The sequence below is a fragment of the Bufo gargarizans genome, chromosome 4 (assembly GCF_014858855.1).
Source record: "Bufo gargarizans isolate SCDJY-AF-19 chromosome 4, ASM1485885v1, whole genome shotgun sequence".
Taxonomy (NCBI): domain Eukaryota; kingdom Metazoa; phylum Chordata; class Amphibia; order Anura; family Bufonidae; genus Bufo; species Bufo gargarizans.
Genome location: NC_058083.1, coordinates 315818653 through 315836055, shown reverse-complemented (window position 1 = coordinate 315836055; position 17403 = coordinate 315818653). Strand labels below are relative to the sequence as shown.

General features: G+C 44.5%; 1 long non-coding RNA gene across 2 annotated transcripts in view; it reads left to right on the top strand.

Moving 5' to 3' along the window:
• The first annotated feature begins 227 nt into the window (after nucleotides 1-227).
• LOC122933764 overlaps nucleotides 228-17403 on the top strand; it is a 38804-nt gene continuing 21628 nt past the window's right edge. Inside the window, exons 1-5 of one of the 2 annotated variants that reach the window (XR_006388552.1) lie at nucleotides 228-262; nucleotides 350-417; nucleotides 527-585; nucleotides 676-746; nucleotides 857-1019. This is a non-coding gene — a long non-coding RNA (uncharacterized LOC122933764). Of the gene's footprint in view, nucleotides 263-349; nucleotides 418-526; nucleotides 586-675; nucleotides 747-856; nucleotides 1020-17403 lie in introns of those variants that run through there. The other variant, XR_006388553.1, reaches the window with a different exon arrangement.

The following is a 17403-nucleotide window of genomic DNA, read 5'->3' as shown; positions in this document are numbered from 1 at the left end:
TTATCTGTTTGCAGATTGAAAGTTTTATATTTCCTGAGTGGAGGAGTACATCTCTGTAGCCGTGGCGTGCTATTGTTCAAAGAAACTCTACGGTAGGTTTAATGCCAATAGAAAATGTTTTTGAGCTAGAGTGTTTGTTTTTCTCTCCCCAGCCAGTGTTTTCACATACTTTCACTGACTAACAATTAACTTTGTACTCAGGCAGAGAACATGGATACCCCCTGGCTTGCCTTGACAGGACATAACAAAAATTGTACAACAGGTGAGAAAAGAGTAACGTGAATACAACCAAGCTTTCTGATTCAAAAGCGGTTGTATCATTTTCCCACCCTTTTTATTATTTTAACAGGTGGATTGACTGAGTGGAGGGGTGCATCTCTCTAGCCGTGGCGTGCGATTGTTCATATAAACTCTACGGTAGGTTTAATGCCAATAGAAAATGTTTTTGAGCTAGAGTGTTTGTTTTTCTTTCCACTGCCAGTGTTTTCACATACTTTCACTGACTAACAATTACCTTTGTACACAGGCGGAGAAAATGGATACCCCCTGGCTTGCCTTGAGGGGACAAAGCAAATTTTACAACAGGTGAGAAAAGAGTAACATGAACATAACCAAGCTTTCTGATTAAAAAGCTGTCGTATCAATTTTTCCACCCCTTTTTATTTTTTTTAACAGGTGGATTGATTGAGCGGAGGAGATCATCTCTTTAGCCTTGGCGTGCTTTTGTTTTTCACTGCGACTCTGCGGTAGGTGCATGCCAATAGAAAATGTTTTTGAGCTAGAGTGTTTATCTTTTTCTTTCTACAGCCAGTGTTTTCCTATACTTTTGCTGACTAACAATTACCTTTGTACACAGGCCGAGAACATGGAAACCCCCTGGCTTGCCTAGACAGGACAGAACACAGCGATGTATATAGCTGTTTATCAGAGAGCACGGCGCTTATAACCAACTCAACCCAATATAAAAATTGTATTAAGATTATGTTCAGAGTTGACATAAGTCATTCCCTTTTTATATTTTTGTCACGACTGTGACTGATCCAGACAGGTCTGGGAGGAGAAGGTCGCAGCGACTTGCTACTCGCGATAGCTTGTGAGTTTGCTCCGTGGTTCAGGGTATGTCATCCGGGTTTTGCCTTGTGAACCTTTTTGTCCTGACTGGGAGTTTGTAGGGATCCTTCTCAGGTGAGTCCTGTCTGCCACTCCCAGCTACTATATTAGTTTCAGTTTCACTTGCAGTGATTGCCAGATATAGTCCTTACTTCCAGTGCTATTCTGACCTTTGAAGGAGATCGTTTGACGGTATTGCTGTGGCGCTCTTGTCTGGCGTGGACTGTCGTTATTGAGATCACCTTCTCTGCTGGTGACTGGATAAGTCTATCTATGTTATAGATTGTTTGTTTGTTTGTTGCTGTCTTCCCCTGTTGTTCTCCTAGACATGAGTGATGGTGACTAGTGTTCCCATCTGCCTTTCCCCAGTCTAGTCTTGTTAGGGTGACTGAGGGTTTAGGCATCCTGCTCGCCGCACGGGTTCACACCCCGTCTAGGTGCCAGCTTAGGGTTAGTCAGGGGTGACTGTTCTATTTCCCATCCGTAGATAAGGGTCCCCCTTCCCCTCCGTCTGGTGCGACACGACTGCTGCTGGGATAGCGGTCGTGACAATTTTAAGTGACAAATCCTTAACTCTTGTTATATTTTTCAAAATGAAGTTTTATTTTTATTTTTTTTCCAAGAAAATTTTATTTTCCAAAGAAAGGACATACATAAAGTACAATTCCAAAGCATTGCATGTTTGTTACAGATCATTTTCAGGAAACATATATTGATGTCTATGTATACAGTAAAGACTCAAGACAATTTGCCCTCTACTTTAATTATTCTCAAAACCCTTCAATTAAAGGCCCCCCCCTCCCTAGATCTGAGAAAACCCAGTCACCCCTCCCCCCAACCCCAAAGCAAAACTAACCGTCGTCCTGCCAGAACATTCACCATACCTTTCGACAGACATGGGCTAGAAGTATGACCTCAACATACTAGTAACATCACAGGCTGTTATAAGAAGCCTGTTATTGTGCCAAGCGGCCTAGCGTCCCTTTCAACTGCTCCTCCAGATACCACTTTGTTAATGTGAAGGGTCTCATGACATGCTCAATTTCGGAGTCAGAGAAAAACTGTGTCAGAAAGCCTCTCCATTTCTTTAGAAATTTGCCTCCCTTCCCTTCCTTATGCTTTATAACATCCCCTCGCTCCAAAGTCAGTAACTCTTTAAGAGAAGCTAAAATGTCATCCCTAGAGGGAACCGAGGGCCGGAGCCAGTGTTGTAAAATGCTCCTTTTAGCTACCATACAGAGTGCATGGAAGAGGGTCGGTAGCCTACGTTCCAGAGGGACCCCATCCTTCAACTCCTCCCAATAATGAAAAAGAAAGGTCACAGGGCTTAGCGGGGCTGTCAGATTCCAACTATCCTTTGCTATCTGGGCCACCTGGTTCCATAGATCTTGTATTTGTGGGCAGGACCATAGACCATGGAATAGGTCAGTGTGCATTTCCTTACATTTTGGGCAGCTAGTGATCCTGTCCGGCTTATTGGGACCTGCCGGGAGATTAAAAGCATAAATGGCATTATGCATTATCCTGAAATGAGTGTCCCTCCAGGTTTCATTTATGACTGAGTTCCTCATTGCCCACCAGCCCTTTAAAATCTTCTCTCCTGCCTCACTGTCCTCTAATACACGGGCCCACGGGTGAAAAGCCAGGTGTGGCAGGCCGTCCCCCAAAATCTCCCGTAATTGGGAGTATAATAAAGAGATGGATTGTGGTCCTGTACCCCTCATTACTATCTTGTCAAATTCATTTGTCGTCCTTTCCTTGGAGACATCCCTCAACCTATCAGTTAAGAATTTATTAACCTGGGAGTATTGAATAGTTTGAAAAGGACTCAGGTGATAAACGTCCCTAACCTCTTGACATGATAGCCATCTATTCTCAGTCTTATGCAACAATTGCTGGGCCGTCAGTATTCCTTTCTGCTTCCATTCCTTAAACAGAGCATTCCTCCTTCCCTGCTCAAATTCCGGATGCCCCCACAAAGGTAAAAATTTTGAGACTTTCTGACAGAGTTGCAGATTCTTCCTAATAATTCTCCACGCTGCCCATGTGTGGCGGAAAATAATCGAGTTCCTCAGATGCATGGGTAGGGCTCTCAAGGCCGTGTGCAACAGAGTGCAAGGATCCCAAGGTGCGCAAAGTTCCCTCTCTAAAGTATAATCAGAGTGGAAACTTGTGTGACGCAGCCAATCAATAATGTGTCTGAGAAGACAATCATGGTTATACATCCTGACGTCTGGCATATTCATCCCCCCTTTCAGTTTAAGGGCCATCAGCTTCCTCAGACCTATTCGTGGTCTCTTTCCCTTCCAGATAAAGCATGTCACCTCACCATGAAACCTGCTGACGTCCACATGCTTAATCAGCAAGGGTAATGTCTGGAGAGGATAAAGAAGTCTGAATTCTGCCTAACAGGGGTAGGGGTAGGTTCTGCCACCTACGCAGCTCACTAGTCACCTTGCGTAATAAGGGGGTATAGTTCAGACCATACAGGGATTCTGCCCTAGGACCTATCTTGATTCCTAAGTATGTAATGTGGTCTTTAGCCACCGGTATCCCCTCTATAGTACTCCCAGGCCTCATTCTTGTTTCCCCCCTCCCTAGTTGTAGAAGAGCACACTTGGCTGTATTTATCGTAAATCCTGAGAACTGACCAAATTTTGCAATGCTGCTCAATACTGCCTGTAGCTCTGACATGGGGTTATCCATAAATAAGAGTATGTCATCTGCAAAAAAAATGGCTTTCAGTTCAGAGTTCCCTATTCTTATACCCTCAAAAATCCCACCCGAGTTTAGTAGACGAACCAGTGGCTCCACCGCCAGGTCAAACAATAAAGGGGATAAGGGACACCCCTGCCTGGTTCCCCTATGCAAGCTAAAAGGGTCAGAAAGAAAACCCTGCATGCCAATCCTGGCCATAGGTGTTGTGTAGAGCTGAGAAAGGTACTCCCTGAAAGATCCTCTCACCCCAAATTTGTCCAGCACCCTCCACAGCCACTCCCAGTGGACTTTATCGAAAGCTTTCTCAGCGTCCAGAGTGACTATGGAGGCCCCCGAACCCTCTCCCTCTCTCCGACCCACCTCATCTAAGACCGCCAATACTCGACGGATGTTGATGACCGCTGACCGGTTCCTAATGAAACCAACCTGTGATGGGCTGATCAGGCTCGGGAGGATGCATGCTAATCTATTGGCCATAAGCTTCGAGAGGATTTTAACATCCTGATTGATGAGGGATATAGGTCTGTATGACGCGGGGTCCTCTGCTGGCTTACCCTCCTCAGGGAGCATGCGTATGTGTGCCATGTTCATTTGAGCAGATAGCCTCCCCCCCTGCAAAAGAACATTTCCCAATTTAGATAGTACCGGCGACACTTGTACTTTAAGGGCTTTGTAGAAGTCACCCGAATAGCCATCTGGTCCCGGCGCCTTATTCCCAGGTAACTGTGCTATCGTCCTCAAAATTTCCTCTTCCATGATGGGCCTGTTAAGCTGATCCAGGTCCTCCTGTGCTACCACTCAGAGATTTAAGCCTTCCAATAAACTGGGGTCTAACACTACATTGTCAGGAGGTCTACTATACAGGTCAGAGTAGTAACTTCTAAAGATTTTCAATATGTCGGGGGGTTGGGACCTCAACTTTCCTGCAGAGTCGCGTAAATGGGTGATTGGGGCTGTTTGCCTACGCCCCATAGCCAAATTTGCCAGGAGCTTACTTGCCTTGTTACCGAACTTGTGCAGCTCCAATTCCCACCTAGCTGTGTGGAAGCTCTCCTTTCTCCTTGCCCAGAGCTCAAACTCCCCCCTAGCTGCAACCCATTTGTCTTTGTTCTCAGACGAAGGAGATTGCACAAAAGTCTTGTAACAACACTGGACTGCCTGACTACACTTAACAAATTGTGTCTTCGTAGCTTTCTTGAGACCTGTTATGTATGCTATCAGTCTGCCTCGTAGAACTGACTTGCCTGCTTCCCAAAAAAGAAGAGGGTCAGATTCATGTTCCTGGTTGGTAGTACTGTATTACAGCCACCAACCCTGAAGTAATTCTACAAAAGTCTCATCCTCAGCTAGGAAAGATGGAATTTCCAGATATATTCTGCCTCTCTCGGTTCCATATCCGCCAAAGTCAAAACCACTGGCGAATGGTCTGAGATCACCAGATTTTCGATAGCTACCTCGCTAACTCTCGGATAGAAGTTCTGACTTAGCAAACCAGTAGTCTATACGAGACCACGAGTTTTGCGCATGGGAGAAGTGGGTAAAGTCTTTCATCCGGATGTGACATCCGCCAGGTATCCACCATAGCAGTGTCCTCTGCAAGAGAAGACAAAACCCCACTCCTCCCATGGACTCTACTCTTCACCGACCCTGACTGCTTACGATCCTCGCTTTCCACCATTGTGGCATTAAAATCCCCTCCCACCAAGATGCTACCCACCTGATCTGCCAGTATCTTATCTCTCAGGCAGGCAAAAAAAAAGATCTTGCAATACATTGGGTGCATATACATTATATATGTTGAGATTTCTGCTCCCATCTTTCAATGTTAGTATCAACACCCTGCCCTCATCATCAGCAGCGTAGCCTTGTACCCTATGCAGTAAATTCCTGTGCACCAGAGTGATTACACCCACCTTGCCCTGTATAGCCGGAGATCCATAGACTTTGCCCACCCACAGCCTTGACATTCTTATAAAATCCGCCTCTAGGAGATGTGTTTCCTGCAGAACCGCAATATCGGCCCTCAAACGCTTGAGATGGCGCAGCACCATTATGCGTTTCTGCGGGGAGCGCAGGCCCTTGACGTTCCACGTTACAATCTTAATCATCATCCCACATTTTTAGAAGGTTCTTCCCCCCGCTGTCATTTGTATGAGACATAAAGATTGGCAGGACAAAACTAACCTAACTAAAACATGAAAAAAGAACATAGAAAAACATCCCTGAGTAGCCTGTAAAGGCAAGTGAACCAAACATTACATCCTGGGCCTTACTTTTTTCTGGTACCATCTTACAATCCCACACATTTCCCCCTGGTTAGCTTACAATGGAGGATTGAAAACACCAGATCCTTCAGCCCCCTCATTGACTTCTTGCATCCCCTTTTATGGCGGTGTATAGGTATAGAGCATAGCACCCCTCATTTTCGCTGCTTCCGCTGATTGCCAGACGAGAAGTGCAAGCCCTCATCCTTCCTTTGCGACTTGTCTCTGGAAGTCCCTTGCGATCCAGATTGTGGACTCTGTGATCCTCTTCTCCCCTTTTCCACCGGATCCTCAGCTTCTGTGAGATATGGGCCTTGTGAAAAAAAAGCTACAGCATCTGAGGCGTTATTAAAGTTCCTGTAGACTCCATCAGCGCACTTCACTTTTAAAACTGCCGGATACAGTAGCTGAAAACGGATCTTCCTCTGGAACAGTGACGTGCATATTTCACTGAAACCTCTCCTTTTCTTTGTGATCACTGCCGAGTAATCATTGAAAAGCATGATCTTTTGCCCCCTATAAGTTAGAGGCTCTTTTCGCGCCCTGAAAGCGCGTATAATGTCCTCCTTGTCAGAGAAATCAAGGTATTTTATTATAACCTGTCTGCCCCTCTGCGAACGGTTAGATACCTCCTTAGATCCCTCAGGAGGGTTCTGCAGTGACCCCAATCTATGCGCTCTTTCCACTTTGCGGGGAATCGACAGTCCCAACACTCTGGGGAGTTCTGACTCACAGATGTGTTTAAGCTCTGAGCCCGGTTTGTCCTCTGGGAGACCCACCAACCTGAGGTTACTGCGGCGTGAGCGGTTTTCAAGGTCATCAACCTTCTCTTTTAACTCATTCACCGTCTGCATCAGCACTTTCATTCGCGATTGTGTTCCTTGCATGTCTTCCTCCACGCATGACGTCCTCTGCTCAAGTTCATCTATGCGGTACCCCTGTTGATTGTAAGCTTCCTGCAGCTCTGTAAGGGATTCCTGTATCGTCGCTGCCAGCGTGGATTTAAGATCAGGTGCCAGGTGGGCCGCAACCTCTATCGCCAGCCTCTTCAGATCCGCAGCTGGTAGCGGGGTGGGCTGAAACAAGTCCTCCTGTGAGGATAGCAGGGGCAGATTCAATTCAACCACCCGCGGCGTGGTCTCAATCTCGGCCGCCATCTTGGCCTCTATATGCAGCCGCTCCGGCCGCGACTCTTCTCCGTCCTCCGGCTTCTTCCCGCTACGTAGCAGGTACCTCTCCATACACACTGCGCTGTCTGCCGACACTTACCACACTTCGTGTGGTTAATTGAGCCCGTAGGCGGTAATCGGAGGGTGAAGCTGTTCGGGAAGGTGGCGGAGCTCCGCTAAGCGCGTCTCCTCATACCAGCGCCGGAACCAGAAGCCCCAAAGTTTTATTTTTAAATTAACAAAATTTAGAAGTATTTCAAATATATATTTTTTTATTATACATTATTGAACAAAAAGCAACAAATTAACAACTTTACTCCATGGCAATATACTCCGCTGGCTCTTCTCTGAACATCAGAAATCCTCAATAGTCTTGGTCTGGGTCTGGAAATACTGTTCTTATTACAGAGACAGCAGAAGATGGAATTGGTCGTCTTTTGCCCACATCAAGATAGCCATGAATCCACGATAAGCTGTTTTTCTTAAAAGCCTGTAAAAAAAAATTATATTATTTAGTTGAAATACAAGTACTAATTGTATTCAATTTAGGCAACTTTCACAATAGCGTTTTTCTTTTCCGGCATAGAGTTATGTCCTAGGGGCTCTATGCCTGAAAAGAACTGATCAGTTTTAACCCCATGCATTCTGAATGGAGAGCAATTCATTCAGGATGCATCAGGATGTCTTCAGTTCAGTCTTTTTGAATGATCAAGACAGAGATAATACCGCAGCATGCTATGGTTTTATCTCCGGACAAAAAAATTGAAGACATGCCTGTATCCGGCAATCAAAATACCGCAATGCCAGATCCGTCCTTCCGGTGTGTGCATGCGCAGGCCTTTACAAATGTGAAAAAAAAAAATAATCTTTGCCTGATGACACCGGAAAAACTGATCCGGTATTGCAATGCATTTTTATGACTGATCAGGCATTTTTCATACCTGATCAGTCTGAAAAATGCCTGATCAGTCTGAAAAAATAACATGCGTTTGCATATAGTTTGACTGATCAGGCAGGCAGTTCAGGCAACGGATCTGCTTGCCGGATCAGTCAGCCACAAGTGTGAAAGTAGCCTTATCAAAAAGGAATTGAAAAAATATTTAGGAAGCATGTGTTGACATCAATACACTTATTATGGTAAACCGTAAGTGACATAAATTTGCTAACCTATTTAAATTTTTATCTGGAGGAGGATGCATTACTTGACCTATTGCACGCATTGAGACCTCCACCCTTCCTCGATCTTGACAAAATTGATGAAAGTAATCATGTTCAATTATACATCCCATTTCTTCAAGATATGGTTCAATATTTGAGACTTCTTTGCAACATATTGATTCTACAGCAGTCTGCATTGGTTCACAATTTGTACAAGTACACCATATGTTATTTCTATTTCTGTTTTCCGACTCTATTTCAATATTCTCCTCATTGATTGTAGAACGTGTGGGATTTTCAGGAAAACATGGTTCGGAATTATCAGGGTCACCATATTTTCCTTTTAAGACGCTTCTTCAGCCATTCCAACTAGACAGGACAATTACAAATGGTCAATCAACAGCCTTATAGTATTATTATTTGACCAAATAAAACCACAAAAATTGTTAAAAAAAATATTTTACTTTCTTCTTTCTTTTTTTTGGTACTTGCTCATTGACACCATCCATTTTTAGACCTGATAAAAATAATAAAAAATGTTTTTATGGTGGTTGGCATATTAATAAAAAAATTACATATTTACTAAGTTGGTGTGTGTTGCCACTAGAATTTAGTAACTGCAAGCGTGGTTGATCTCATCCGTATAGTCACCCACCATTGTAAAAAGAAGTGGTGTTATCCCTTTTGGTATATCTACTACTAAACCTCCCAAAGTCTTCTCTCAACTGTCCCCATAAAACCAGCAATAGGGGCTATTGGCATTGTGTTATTACTGTAATATGACAGTTGACATCAGTGCGTTTTCAAAATAATACTTGCATTGTTTCATAGCTAATTAGCACAGAAACAAAGAGTGTAGTAGAGGTAAAAAACTATAACAATGAGACGGTGGTTGCAGTGGAGCGTATATTTCAATATAGTGGTTAATCTCAAACATGGCTAGTTTGTATTTGGAACAATTACTTGCAGTGTTAAAAACGGAAGCAGCTGTAATGTAATAGTTGGTAAAGGGAGTATTATTAGCAGTTTTTCACAGCTGGCAGAGAAGAATACAGCGCGAGCCGGAGTACAAACAATCCTCCATAACCCCATTGTCCCACAAGCTCGCCTTTTGGGTGAAAACAATGTGTTATAATCGTTTGGGTCATCCGTGGCAGATTATGATAAAAGGGTGGGCCCCAATACCTTTTTTAAACCAAAATGCCCCCCCAAAAATGCCCCCCCCCCAAAAAAATTATAACCAGCCAAAGGTAAACCAACAGCTGTGGTCTGCCATTCTTAGGGTGAGAAGGTCCATGGTTTTTGGCTCCCTCTCAGCCTAGTAATAACAGCCCGCAGCCGCCCCAAGAGAGAAACCATCACATCAGATGGTTTCAGGCTTGACGGCACCACTGGGGCTTTGGGTACCAGGGTAATTAAGTTAAGGTTTACTGTCAGCACAGTTGTCACAATCAAAAACACTCTGGCCGACAATAAGACCCTGTCATAGTGATGGGAGCGTCTGTACAGAGGCACCCATTACTACCACTGCAAGTATTGAATAGCAAGATGACAAATAGCCATGTTTGTAACCACTTTATTGAAATAATTACTCCCCAACTCACGCCCTCGTTAACCATTTTAATAGGTAGTTTCCACTTTACTGTTTTGTGCTCTTCCACGATCTAGATGAAGTCCGAGATATAATTTACAAAAAAGAGGAACTGATATCAGTGGGGCATGAAAAAAAAAATACATTACTATACAAAGACAGATGGTTAGACATTGAGACAACTTGTTTGGACGAAAATGAATAAAATTATTTAGCCCTTAGCCATTAGTAAGCAGAGATGGTATAAATGGCTTCAGTAATATTGCCCACAGTGGACAACATATCTCCCTTGTTGAACATGATGAGTATAATAGTAAACTGTAATCAACAAAGCATGTTCAGAATACAAGGGAGTTGTTGTTCAAAGTAGTACCAGCATGGTTGCTGTCCAAGTTGGTTTTTGTTTTTTGTATAACCAACATGCTCGTTGCCATAGGGGGGCAGTTATGGGGTAGGCACTATAATCCCCATCATGCTCGTTGCCTTAGGGGGGCAAATATGGGGTAGGCACTATAACCCCCAACATGCTTGTTGCCTTAGGGGGCCAGTTAAGGGGTATGCTGTATAACCCCCAACATGCTCGTTGCCTTAGGGGGTCAGTAATGGGGTATGCTGTATAACCCCCAACATGCTCGTTGCCATAGGGGAGAAGTTATGGGGTAGGTACTATAACCCCCATCATGCTCGTTGCCTTAGGGGGGCAATTATGAGGTAGGCACTATTACCCCCAACATGCGCGTTGCCTTAGGGGGCCAGTTATGGGGGTATGCAGTATAACCCCCAACATACTCGTTGCCATAGGGGGGCAGTTATGGGGTAGGCACTATAACCCCCATCATGCTCGTTGCCTTAGGGGGCCAGTTATAGGGTATGCAGTATAACCCCAACATGCTTGTTGCCATAGGGGGGCAGTTATGGGGTAGGCACTATAACCCCCAACATGCTCGTTGCCTTAGGGGGGTAGTTATGGAGTCACATACTTATTAGCAAATGTCTGCTTGTTGCCTTAGGGGATTATGGGAGGTAAATAGACAATACAACCATCATGCTCGTTCGCCTAGGGGTGATTTTTACACTTACCCACAGGATGCTGCTGCTGCCACCGTCGTCTTCTTCGATGCTCTCCGCTGGGGACTCCAAGATAGCGCTCGGTCCGGATGTCTACAAGCTCGAGTTCTCGCAATTCTCGTGAGAACTTGAGCTCCTTCTCCCTGGCTAAGAGCGGGGCGCTGCGATTGGATGCGCTCGCTGCCAGGGAGAAGATAACCGCGCCCAGCAGAACTAAAATGTCAACGCCTACTATAACCAAGTCGCCTCATTTGCATATGAGGCAACGAAACAAACGGGGAGCAAAGTTTTCGGACATCAGTGGAAGCAGCCCGATAAGGTAGTATAAAAATTCCACACACTTTTTTCAGATGAAAGGTCCTCTTTAAAGGGTTTCTACCACCTAATTTGGACCTAATTAGCTGTCAGACTCTAGCGATCTGCTAGTGAGGCAACTTGGTTATAGTAGGCGTTGACATTTTAGTTCTGCTGGGCGCGGTTATCTTCTCCCTGGCAGCAAGCGTATCCAATCGCAGCGCCCCGCTCTTAGCCAGGGAGAGGGAGCTCAAGTTCTCAGAAGAATCGCGAGAACTTGAGCTTGTAGACATCCGGACCAAGCGCCATCTTGGAGTCCCCAGCGGAGAGTACCGAAGACGGCGGCGGCAGCAGCAGCATCCTGTGGGTAAGTGTAAAAATCACCCCTAGGCGAACGAGCATGATGGTTGTATTATCTATTTACCTATTTTGCTATTGGGGTGTCTTTTCAGCACCTAGAGGCTCCGTCTACTCACCCTGTATTCTGCCCCGCTCGTCCGTCAAGCCCGCCCATCTCCTCTAGATTGCCAGCCTCCATCTCATCCATCGGCCGAATTCTCGCGCCTGCGCCGTGTGCGTCTGTATTCGGTGCAGGCGCAGTGACTGTCTGACTGCCTGCGCCGAATACAGACGCACACGGCGCAGGCGCGAGAATTCGGCCGATGGATGAGATGGAGGCTGGCAATCTAGAGGAGATGGGCGGGCTTGACGGACGAGCGGGGCAGAATACAGGGTGAGTAGACGGAGCCTCTAGGTGCTGAAAAGATGCCCCCATAACACCTAGAGGCTCATTTGCATAGCAATAAAAGTAGTTTTTTTTTTGTTTAACGGCTGCACGCAAAGGTCTTAGAATAGCATGGTTAGGTAGAGCAGACACTAGCAGATTGCTAGTGTCTGACAGCTAATTAGGTCCAAATGAGGTGGTACTGGTAGAAACCCTTTACGCTCACCGAAGATTGCATAGACTGGGTAAAATTGTAGCAGACTGCTAATTGTAAGAAGTGTTAGGTCTGTGCATTTTGTGTAGTCGTTACATTACAATTTTTTCGCTGTGAGGCATATTGAGCTCACAATGTACTTTGGTTATTTTTATTTTTTTTATCATAAGGGCAGTAAGTTATTAAGTGGTTTATCCCACCAATAAATATTACAGAGAATGTCTGGCCTTGGAGAACCTGTCCATGTTCCTGCTGCTGCTCTGTTCCCGGCCGCTTCTCCTGCAGGATCGGGAGCTGGCTTGGACACATGAACGCTGTGGCCAATCACAGGCCTCAGCAGTCAACCTTTAACTTGCAGCTCTTCAAGTCTTACATATTTTGGTCAGTATTTTGTTTCAGCGAGAACCAGAGCTGGGTTCAAAGCACAGAAGAGGAACAGATCTTTCCATTATATTTCTTTCTTTGTGGGTTCCACTCCCATTTTTGGCTTATAAATACTGATGCAAAAATGAGAACTCCCGCAAAAAATGTTATTCTCTGACCTGCTAGAAAGGTACATGAAGTAATCTGTAGTGAACGTAATCTTCTCATCAGTAACTGTATTTGTGAGTTATAACCTCCCTTCTGCTTCTCAGCTGTGTCATGTGACCAGCAATCAGACTTTTAAACACAGCGTCTTATGTGCGGACAGGAAGTCAGTTTCTCTATGTATTCCTATGGGAGCCTCAGTCTCAGAGGAATGAATAGAGAAGTGACTGACTTCCTGTCCTGTGTCAGTTGGAGATCAGAGAGTTGGTCACATGATACAGCTAAGGATCAGAAGAGAGGGGATAACTCACAAATACAGTCACTACAGATTACATCATGCATCTTTCTAACAGGTCAGAGAATATTTTTTTTAGCTGGAGTTCTACTTTAAATAAGCACTCCGCAATTTTTTTTTTCCACCTATGTAATGCAGTATAGGACATTATTAAAGAGGTTGTCCAGGATTTACATTATTGATGACCTATCCTCAGATTAGATTATCAATGACTCCCGGCATCCCCGCCGATCAGCTGTTTGATGAGGCAGCAGCAGTCCCATGAGCTGCTCTTAGTTTACCAAGCACAGCGCCATACATTGTACTTGAGCTTGCAGCTCGGCCTCATTCACTTAAATGGGGTTGAGCTGCGCCTAGCCTATGGGACTAATGAACGTGACGTCACCTGGCCTAGAACAGGGACCGGCAACATTCGGCACTGCAGCTTTTGTCAAACTACAACTCAGCATGCACTTGTGTGGGAGTTTAAAAAACAGCCAAGCAAGTGTGCATGATGGGAGATGTAGTTTCACAACACCTGGAGTGCCGGAGGTTGCTGACCCCTGCCCTAGAAAGAGGCCTAAGCACTCATGGAGCACTTAAGCCTCTTCATACAGCTGATTGGGAGGAGTCGGACCCCTAGCTATCTTATATTGATGGCCTATCATAGGGACAGGTCATCAATATGTAAATCCCAGACAACCCCTTTAAAGCATATGATTACAGGCTCTTGTGTTTGCCTTGTGTATACTTGTTTTATTTGATGCACAGTTGTCTGCCATCTTGGTTCTTTCTTCCCCTCAGATATGATTTTGCTAATAAATCCTACACTTCCAATCATGTCTGACTTTGCAGAGACAGAGGCGGCAGCGTACCATCATACTGCTCTGGTCGGAATCCTATCTAAGCCATTGACTGACCTGCTGTCCCTTCACAATGCAGAGTCTCCTTCTTCTTTTTCATTTTCCATGTGACTATCACAATGGATTGATACATCTGTTCTTAAAGATCACTTTTCAGCAGTCATCTCATCAGGTGTACAATGAAAAGGAACACCTCTATATAGATGTATAGAAAAGGCGTGGCGCACTCGTCTGCTAGTGTGTAGGTGCGTGTTGTTATGGCCTCCCAGCCTAAATGGAATGGTAGGTTAAGGCTACTTTCACACTTGCGCTTGATCGGATCCGTTCTGAACGGATCCGATCATATTAATGCAGACGGAGGCTCCGTTCAGTACGGATCTGTCTGCATTAATAACTTAGAAAAATTTCTAAGTGCGAAAGTAGCCTGAGCGGATCCGTTCAGACTTTCAATGTAAAGTCAATGGGGGACGGATCCGCTTGAAGATTGAGCCATATGGTGTCATCTTCAAGCGGATCCGTTCCCATTGACTTACATTGTAAGTCTGGACGGATCCGCACGCCTCCGCACGGCCAGGCGGACAGCTGAACGCTGCAAGTCTGAGCGGATCCGCATCCATTCAGACTGCATCAGGGCTGGACGGAAGCGTTCTGCTCCTCTCGTGAGCCCCTTCAAACGGAGCTCACGAGCGGACCGACGAACGCTAGTGTGAAAGTAGCCTAAGACAACAGCACTCTTTTTAGATGCAGATTAGTAGTTTTATTCGTAAGGCAACTTTCACAACAAAGTGACGTTTTGGCCAAAACATGACCTTTTTCAAACACCGTGAAGACCATGTAGAAAATGCAGAATATTTAAATGACAACAAGTATGACATCAAGTATGAATACACTGCAACAAGACAATATGTTTGCATCAGGTCAATGACAAATTAACAAGCTTCACTGTCTCAGCTCTGGAGTCAGATCAAAAATTCATATTGGACTTATATCAATTTCATAATACACTTCAATACGGTGCGCTCCATTGCGCAGTCTACCCACTGAATTGAGCTACGTCTAAATCTTCTTCCGGTTGCGTTCCGCAATGGAACGCTCCCAACGTGCCAGGCTCATACCTGGCACGCCGGGTAGATGGAAGGTACTTTATATGTTCCTCTATATCTATGTGTCTGTATCTCTGTCTGGAGACTCTTGTTTTCAGCAAGTTTAATGATTATAGCCATCCCACATTATACCTAATCTCACTTCCGCCTTCGGCGACCATTTCCGTTGCCCGGGTATTTTAAAGGGAGTTGCTTACACTGAGGTGTGGACACACCATTCTTTAGCCTGCCATTCCCATAGATTTTCTTCATTTCATCTGTCTTTCTGGCAGCTAGGTGAGTCCAATCCCACATGAGGGCACCCGGTTCCTTCACACTGCGAGTTTCATCCCACCATTGGCTCTTTGTGCTTAACACTTAGTGTTTTGTTATTTGGTTCACCTCTCAGTATATTCCTTTTGGAGGCATAGGTTCTGCTAATTTACATCTATATCCTTAACTGTGATTATTAGATATGTGACTGTGCGTATATATATATTAAAATGCCGGGATAATTGCACCTGTTCATTTTATTGCACACTGGAGGCGACATGATGTTTTTCAATATCCTGTATATTTCTGATTGCCTTAATCCAGACGTTACCGTGGAATTTATATAAGTCCAATATGAATTTTTGATCTGAATCCAGAGCTGAGACAGCGAAGCTTGTTAATTTGTTATTGACCTGATGCAAACATATGGTTTTGTTGCAGTGTATTCATACTTAATGTCATACTTGTTGTCATTTAAATATTCTGTATTTTCTACATTGTCTTCAGTGTTAAAAAAAGGTCATGTTTTGACGGAAACATCACGTTGTTGTGATAGGTGCCTTATGAATAAAACTACTAATCTGCATCTAAAAAGAGTGCTGTTGTCTTAATCTACCTCTATATAGATAACACACGTGTATGCTGTTTACAGTAGGTGATTGACACGGCCATCTACTCCCCCTCCCTGCACACTGACCTCAGCACAGGTCACAGAGCATGCCCAGAACACTCTCCCATAGAAATCGATAAATGTCTCCAATCTATTGTGTCTATGGTCCATGCGGCTGTTGTAAAGCATATCTCTGAATGCTGTTAAAAAAAAACTGTTCAAGAAACATACAGAAATAGAATAGAATTATAAAATCTACACAAAATGAAAACATATTAGAAAAAGAATATCAGTATCTGATTTTAATTAGTAGAAAAATACAGGGGATACATTCCTTTTAAACAATATTGGTTCATTTTCACATTTTGATTAAATCTGCTACAACTGCTAAAACCTACTGGAAGGCATGTTATCTGGACTAATCCAGTGTATTCATTGTAAAACAGCTTTGCTGATGAAAATAATAACATTTCATAACTTTAGAAATAATTTTAAAAGTATATATTTTTATCTATATTAGCAAACACATAAACAACATTTAAACAGACATAGACAGGAAGGCTGGCCATACACATTAGGCTATGTTAACATCTCCGGCACCTAACTCACATAGTCTTTTCTGGCAGTTACTGTATCTGGCATAGCCAGCCACCGCCAGATCCCCATTTAATTAATTATAATGAGATCCGTCAGGTTTCCATCATCAATTCTGGCCCTCTGGTGGACAAATACCACTCCATGCAGTGGTATTTGCCTGGCGTAATGCTTTCATTTATGCTGGAAACCATCAGATGTCATTATAGAAAGGCCAGAAACCCGTCAGATCCCATTACAGTCAACAGGGGTGCGGCAGTGCCAGATGCGGTAACTCTAGTAGTCTGTTCCACTGCCAGAATAGACTGCCAGAGTTACGTGCTGCAGATGTGAACCTAACCTTAGCGCTGGATCACACGAGCGAGTCCATTGCGGGAATCGCACCCTGTGTGTGAACGTGATCCTCCGTTCTGGACTTGTAGTAGCGCATGGCATTATCAGGAATTATAATGCGGTGTGCCTCTGCATGACCTTACTTCTACAGGTTCATACTGACAGCTTTATGCCAGTATGATCCTGTACTAGTAAGGTCACACAGAGGCACACAGTGCGCTCCTGTAGTTCCAGAACGGGAGGATCACGCAAACACAGAGAGTGATTCCCACAATGGACTAGATCATGGGAAACAGCTGTCAGCGAAGCAGCTTTTTTTTCCCAACTTTCATGTGCCCTGAACAAAGAAAGGAAATAGCCGCTGCCAGACTCCTCTGGCAGAAGCTTGTCTCCTTGAGAACGAAAGGATTGAGCTGTTGAAATCCAACTGCCCGATCCTTCTTTCCCCCAAGTCAGGAGACCCTGATGGACATTAGATGGTTGGCCGACATTTATCTAATGTGAATGGTCAGCTTAAATGCTTATGATTTGAGCTA